General features: G+C 44.7%; 1 long non-coding RNA gene across 1 annotated transcript in view; it reads right to left on the reverse strand.

Annotated features, from left to right (window-relative positions):
- Nucleotides 1–7,418, reverse strand: part of LOC110324156 — a 34,905-nt gene extending 27,487 nt beyond the window's left edge. Inside the window, exon 1 of the long non-coding RNA XR_002380672.1 lies at nucleotides 7,059–7,418. This is a non-coding gene — a long non-coding RNA (uncharacterized LOC110324156). The remainder of the gene's footprint in view (nucleotides 1–7,058) is intronic.
- Nucleotides 7,419–7,620: the final 202 nt, after the last annotated feature.

A 7,620-nucleotide genomic window follows, 5' to 3' on the forward strand; every position in this document is an offset into this window, starting at 1 on the left:
AAGGCCAAATCTGCAAGATGCAGAACTCCGGTAGCTAAGTGGCTTCAACGCAGCCACCTTATGGGGTGCTAGGTCTTAACAGGACACACTGTGAGAGCTTTAGACTCACTTCCTGATTTTGCTGACTAGTTCTTTCAAATTCTAAAGTGGGTGTAATTCTGAGACCACTCCCTAGAATTGTTGTGACAACTAAACTGTAATTAAGTCTGAACCTGAACGGCACCTGGTACCCAATCATGTTCAACAAAGATTTACTGAATACCTGAAATAGGGGTGAAAAAAAGGTGTGATTTTATAAATGAGTTTTTCCCCCCATTTGGCAGCAATTCAGATATCCCAGGAGTCCACACACTCTCTTCTGCTCTGTGGCATATCAAGTCGCCATTGGATAAAGTAACAGAAAGAAACGGAAGGACAACTCGACTCAGTCCTCGCTCTTCCCAGTCAGGTACAAGTTCACACAGACTTGGTGCTGTGCTCCAACCTTGTGCAAAAAACTCAGTTGCAAAGTCCGGGGGTGGGAAATGGAAGCTCAGAATGTTCCTGAAATATATGTATGTGTATTTTAGAATTACATGTAAGGACGACAGATCTTTTTCTTATAATTATTTTCATAACTAAACTTCCTGCCCTATGAATTCTGTGCTTTATGGATGGGTAATTTAAAATCCAATTATCGCCCATATACATCAAAATAACACATTTGATATTTATATTTATCACAGATCTGCCATTTAACACCTCCATGTTGTATTCTGTTTTCTTCCTAAGACTGCATTCCAAAATACAGTCTATAGTCCAAGTTAAAAAAAAAGTAGATATGGTGTTCATATTGCAAACTCAGTATGTTCAGTAGAATGTTTGTTGGGATTCTGTGCCATGTTGGCCATTTACCTGGTATCTAGCCTAGAATATGCAAGGTACCTAGCATATATCATCACAGCCATTCCAATGATTCCCTTTGAAGGTTTTTAAATTTCTATATTGTTTGGTTTTATATGCATGGACGTTTTGCCTGCATGTGTGTCTATACAGCATAAATGTGTCTAGTGCCTGAGAAGGCCAGAAGAGGGCATAGAATCTGATGGAATTAAAGTTACAGACAGTTGTAAGGCGCCATGTAGGTGCTGGCAGTTGAATCTGAGTCCTTTAGAAGGGTAGCAAGGACTCCTACCCAGGGGGCCATTTCTCCAGCCCATTATGTTATTGCATTTATTTATTCTGTGTGCATGCCGCAGTGCCTATGTGGAGGCAGGCAGAGGACAATTTGCAGTACTTTACACTCTCCTCCCACTATGCAGGGGATTGAGCTCAGGTTGTTTAGCTTAGAGCCTAAACATCTTTGCCCTCTAAGCTATCTTGCCAGACCTGTTCTTTACATCAGTAATTTATGATATTAACCACTGCTGAGGAATTGAAAAGATAGTTCTGATTGAGTGAGTGACCTTGCTTAATCAGTTTATAGTTCACTGATCCTCACAAACCACCCTTCACCACTAAGGCACAGACAGACCACATTGTCAAAGAGGAAGCAGAAAGAATCCAAGAGACACAGGATGGGGAGGAAAGCTGTGAAATGCTGTCTTCTAGTCGTGGTATGGCTATTGCAGTCATGAAGGTATAGCAACACTGGCTCCCTGTATGAGACCCACACAAGGTCAGCTACCATCCTAAGATAAAGAGGGTAGTTGATCTCCAAGTCCCAACCCCAGGGCGCTCCTGGCAGTTGATAACTACTAAGAAAGGAAAAATCACTCTTTCTTGACAATGGGGCCACTGGTAGAATTCCTATAATCTAATAGACTGGCCTCATAACCATGCACATTTGGGCATCACTAACTGGACTTTAAAGACAAGAGGCTTGGGAGAATGTGGGGTATGTTGGAAGGCTATGAGATGAGTCGGAAGGATAGGGTATACTTAATATTTCATTGTGTACATGTACAAACTTCTCAAAAATAAAGACAAAGTTTAACATACTTTTTAAAAGATGAGAACTTTATCTTTGGCCCTCTTTCCATAGTTTTCATCTGAAGTCCACCATGGCAGTCCTCTTACCCAGTACTGTGCCTGTACAGGAGAGAGAATATTACTCCTTATGGTGACTTTATACTTGTGATATTCCCATCACGCTCAGAAGCCCCTTGGTCTTTTTATCTGTGGAATCTGAGAGAATGAGATTGCCAGAGTTTATGCATATAATCTGGAAATCAATGCACGTGAGATGTGATGTTCATTCCTGTATATTGTACATGCATAAGTCTAAACAGACGTAAGCATGATCTTCAAAATTAATTCTCCAAAACACTTGATACACTGTATTTTTCTCCTGTCTGCTCTTTTAATTCTGACAGGAGCTCTGTCCCTCCACAGCAGATATAAACCACCCGTGCTCCTCTGTCTTCCACCTCCGTCCTGCAGTTCCTTGCCTCAGCCACAATACAAGCTGAATATATGCTTATACACATGGCATCCCAAATTATAACCTCCCAGTCCCGGGATTGTTTGCAGAGGGCTAAAAATTGCCACACTCAAAAAAAAAAAAAAAAAAACAAAACAAAACAAAAATGGCAACCTTGTTTGCCTTGCCAGTCTGTCAGAGCTTGAAAAACAAACTTCATACCAGAAAGACAAACACACACAGCAAACAGGGAGGCTGGGCGGCTGACAGAGCCGAGAGAGTTTCCAGGCCAGAGAACAGTGGCAGAGAGCACAACCTGATGGGTATGGAAACCAAGTTGGCTGAGAATCCGAAGGGAGGAAGGGAGGCTGACCCCAGCCCTGGAAATCGGTGGCTGTAATGAAAACTTCCTCTGTGAGTGGACCACCTTTCATATGCCCGGACGCCCTGTGACCAACAGTAAACAGACATCAAGTTATTTGTGAATTCCTTTCTGTTTAGCCCTCTTGTGCCACTGCTGAGGGGAAGGACTTGATTCCCTGGGACTCCTGCTGCTTAACCCAGATTTCCTCTGTAGTATAATGCCAGGTATATGCATACACATAGGCAAAAGACACTGACATCCCAGTTTCTCAAGTCATTGTTGGAATGAATCAAAGGCTGTCAACTGCACATTTCCTGGAAGGCTCTGCTTTACAACCTCTGAGGAGACACAGAATGAGAAGGCGACTTAGGCGGAGATTGATAACAACAGTTTAGATTAATATTCTGCACCCATCCTTTCTTCCAAGGACTCCAGAGTGCCTGCAATGAGATTGGATTCTGCCCCAGTGCGGGTTCCAGCGGGAATAAATGGCAGAGCTTGGCAGCCTCAGTGTAAACCTTAGTTCTGTCTCCAGAGGATGGAAACACAAGGCCACACAAACGACAAACTGCAGCCTTTGCTCATGTATGGTCTGCTGGGCAAAGCTCAACAGCTACTGGACTCAGAAGCATCAAGGCGGGTCTTGCTAGTTTTGAATCACCATGTAAGTCTGTTTGGATGGTGGTATGTAATCTCGACAATACAATATGGTACCTCTGATGGAAGATTCCTATTTAGCCCCTGCAGTGGCCTTTTCCCCTCAGAAGAGACTCTGTGAGACTGACTAAGGTTGGCATCATTGTGACCATCCATCATTTCAATCAGTTTGGCCAGTGGCCTAGCCAGTAAGCAGCAATGAGGAATTGAACCCAGTCCCTCTTGATCCCCCCCTCCCCCCGCGATTTGTTTGCCTTGTTTCTTGCCTGCCTTGAGGCATGCTGACACCCTCCCCCCATGGCAGGCTGAGGTAGAATCTAACATTTGCTTGCATGTATCAGGTATACCACGTTCTTTTCACCTCATTGTGTCAAAGGAAAAGAACTCAAAACTGCTAAAATTCCGCACTTCCCAAGTTTAGCACGTTCCATTCCTCACACTGGCTCCAGCCTTTCCTCAGTCCTCCACAAATGGTAAGATGTCTCACCATGCAGAGCCTCTGCTGACCTCTGCATGCACCTCAGGGTCCTGGGCACCGATCCTGAAGATGGCCTGGAGGACAGTGTCTAACTTGAGTGCACAAATAGGTACAGAACATGGCCTGTGTTGTTGTTCTTTGTTTCTTTGCCTAATTCTCTAACCGGACAAGCATGTATTGATCATTTATTATGCATTATTCGTAGGTGCAGACTGACTGGTCCTATGCCTCAGTTTCCTCTGGTGTAGTGTTTACAGAGCTCCCAGCTACTTGCACTCATGAGTGAGAGTTAATATGACCAACATAAGTAGCAGCGAAGGAGCTCATGCTTCTGTGTCAGGTTTCAGCTTTCGACCCAGTACCGGGGACAGCAAAACCAATGCAGTCCAGAATCAAGGGATATGAGCAAAACATCGAGGCCGGTTCCCCTTCTTAAAGCAGAAAAAGACAATTGCTACCTCAGAAGAGAAGTATTGGAAAGATATTGGACTGAGTTGAGTTTAACAGATTGAACTAAATTTAATTTTCCTGCTGTTGAGCTGGAACTAAATGTGGAATGAGTAGAGTCTATGAAATGGCAAGGGTGTCACATTTCCCCCTCCCCCCCCAGCTGAGCACTGAGGACTTAATCACACAAGTTCCATTTTGCATGGCAGCCTGGACGCATGGCAGACAGGTCATCCTTGTTTCTCTAAGCCGTACGCATGTCTCTGCAGGAAGCTCCACCCACTGGAGGTCATCTGTGCCTCATGATGTAGGATGGGCAGGTAACAAGACTCTTGTGCACACTAAGACAAGCATCCGCCATGCCTAGATTTCCTTTTCCAGGCTTTATCCTGGCCAACAGATAGGACAGTCAGCTACGGAAGGGCTATGCCCCCCTCCCCACCCCCCAGTGTGGAACAGCCCCACATGAAGGAAGAGGCTTGAGGGAAGGAGTTGAAAAAAAGAGAACCAAGGCCAGACTGATTTGCCCTGTCCTTTAAATCCATCTTGATGTGTTCTAGTAAATTTTGTCATGCACCATCTAAAAGGACTGGGGTGTGCCAACTGAGCAAACCCCACATGAGCAGTGTCCACAAGGCCACTCCTTCACTGTAAGGTCCTAAGTATATGCAGAGGAAGGGCTTCCCCCGAGCACTCCATTTTAGAAGCTAGGAGGATGCTTTGGTAGAATGAGGTGGCACATCAGAATCACCTAGGAAACTAGCTGAGTGCCAAGGCTCTGCCAGCAAGCACCGGCTCTGCTCTCTGGCTTCAGGCCCATGGGAGACCAGTCAGTTGCCCGAGGCAGCTAGTGCAGTAGCATGAGCAATAAATTCCTGGCCTCTCCCTCACATCCCTGTGAGAAGCAAGGAGGGTCTATGCTGTCTGTCAGCTTAGCCAGGATGGAGACCGGCCTCTCTGGAATTTTCTTGATCCTCCCAACTCCCTCTGGAATTCTGGAGAACCCTGAGCAGCATACGTTACAAATCTGATCCTGATTCTTCATCTATAAAATCCAAAAATGGAGCTGTCACTATCCTGAGACGCCATCTTCTCTTTTCCTAATCCCGTTCACTCTCCTCATTTGTGATGGATCCTGGGTGTCCTGTGAGAGGAGAAAGTAGAGGGGGCCTCCTTGTTTTTAATACATTATTGCCCAAATTTCTGTCCTGAATCTTTTCCACTGAAAGCCTCATAGCTGATATCATGACACCAGAAGAAAGGATTTCTCTTCCTCTGCTCCTTGATGCTAGACCTTTCCTGGAGGCAGTTGAAAGACAGGAAACTAACCACAGCTCAAATGCTTCTGCCCAGAAAACCTGTAAGGAAATAATGGGGAAAAGTCACAAAGAAAACCATCAGCTTAGAGCTTACAATCATATCCTGTGCTGGTGTCTTGCAACACAGGCACTTCCCATTACAGCTTGGTCTCCTTTCATTTGTCCATGAATCACGTCAACTGGGAGCTCTGATCTCTTTCAGAACTGAGGAAAGAGAGTGCACAGGAATTACTGAGTCTCTCCACAAATATGAACAGGATGCCAGACACATGGCTAATGGATAAACAAGTTACAGGATTTATTGCTAAAGTAGATCTGAACAACTTGAGGCCATAGGTTGTCTAATTTAGAATTATGTTTTCTCAACTATCTATTTTGGATTGAACTGTCCTTCCCACATTAAAAAAAAATCTATACATTGGAGTCCTACCTCAGAATGTTAAGATGCAACTAAATTTGGAGACAAGGCCTTTGGGGATATAACTGGGTTTCAGTGGGTGGGTTCTGATAGAATAAGAATGTCCTCATCATAAGAATAGTAGATAGGACACTGTGGGAGCCAAAGAAGCCAGGCTAAGGAACAGAGAGGAAACCAGGGCCTGGCCACTTACAAGCCAAAGAGGAAGGCTTCCACAGAAATCAAAGCAGTCAATGGCTTGACCTTGGATATCTAGGATCCAGAACTAGGAGAAAGTAAATATCCATTGTTTAGGCTCCCAGCCTGGGGTGTTTTAATTTCACAGCTTAACAGACAGACGTCCTAACTCCCTGCCATGGTTAAGACATGCCTGTTTGACAAAGTCCTGGAATTCCAGAGAGACAGACTTGCTTTATTCCTTTGAGATTTGTTGTTCATGTTTCTTCATTCCCATAAGTGCCTGCCATTTGCTGGGCCTCCTGCTGATTCTGGAAAGACAGAAATGGAAATAGTCTCTTCCTGTCGCCAAGAAGATGCTGTCTAGGACAAATTGGGCATATAGGCAAGGATGCGTTACTATGGAAGGGATGGATGATCAGAGGAACCAGTTCCCTGGATGGTCGGCCCAGCAAAGGGCCATTCATTGTGGGACTCAGGTTTTTAGGGAAGACTACAGAAAATAAATCATGAATGCATTCTTAGCAAAAGAGAAGAAAGAGTAAGAGAGAACAGAAGCTCTCCATTCTGAGAAGCCTGGCTTCTTGGGCTCTCGGAGCACTGCCTCTCCCTGTAGGCCAACTCTCACTTGTATCTGCTCAGCCTTGTACTTGGGCATCCTATCCTAGGCCTTGTTGAAAGACTTGCACATACCTTGGCATCCTTTGGGACAGTTCTCTGGCTGATGTAGACGCCTCCTTCCCATCTGCTCTCTAACACATTCCCCCTCTTCCATTTCAACTTCACTGGATACTCACCTCTTTGAGGCATTTTTCCAAGATAGCTCCACATGGAAGGAACCATTCTTTCTTTGGCCCTATCAAAGTCTTTGCAGACAATGATCTGTGGCCCGTGGGAAGCACCATCTCCTTGGTTTATGTATATATCTGACTCTCTTTATTAGTACACTAGTCTCTAGCAGTCATCATGACTTATATTACTTTATCTTCCATGAAGTTAGAATACAACTGAGCTGACAAGCAGGTGTCCTGCTAGGAATTGAGAATGGTTGGCTTATAAGGGGGGTCACTTGGCTGTAGGCAGATTTGTAGCCCAGATCATTCTTGTTTTGTGATAGGCTAGGTTGAGGCATGGATGTCTTCCTTTCCGTGTTCTCAGTCCTTTGGTCAGCAAAAGAGGCAGAGAAGACACAAAAACCTCAAAACCTAAGCAAGAATTTGCACAATGGAATCCTAAGTGCTATAAAGCATGGAGAAAAGAGAGAGAGGACTTGGAGGAAAAAAAGCAGAAAGTAAAAAAGAGCCAATATGGACTTGGCCTTCACCAGAGATCCACACAGCTTTGGGGACAGATTTCCTA

This window comes from Mus pahari, chromosome 7 (genome assembly GCF_900095145.1).
Source record: "Mus pahari chromosome 7, PAHARI_EIJ_v1.1, whole genome shotgun sequence".
Taxonomy (NCBI): domain Eukaryota; kingdom Metazoa; phylum Chordata; class Mammalia; order Rodentia; family Muridae; genus Mus; species Mus pahari.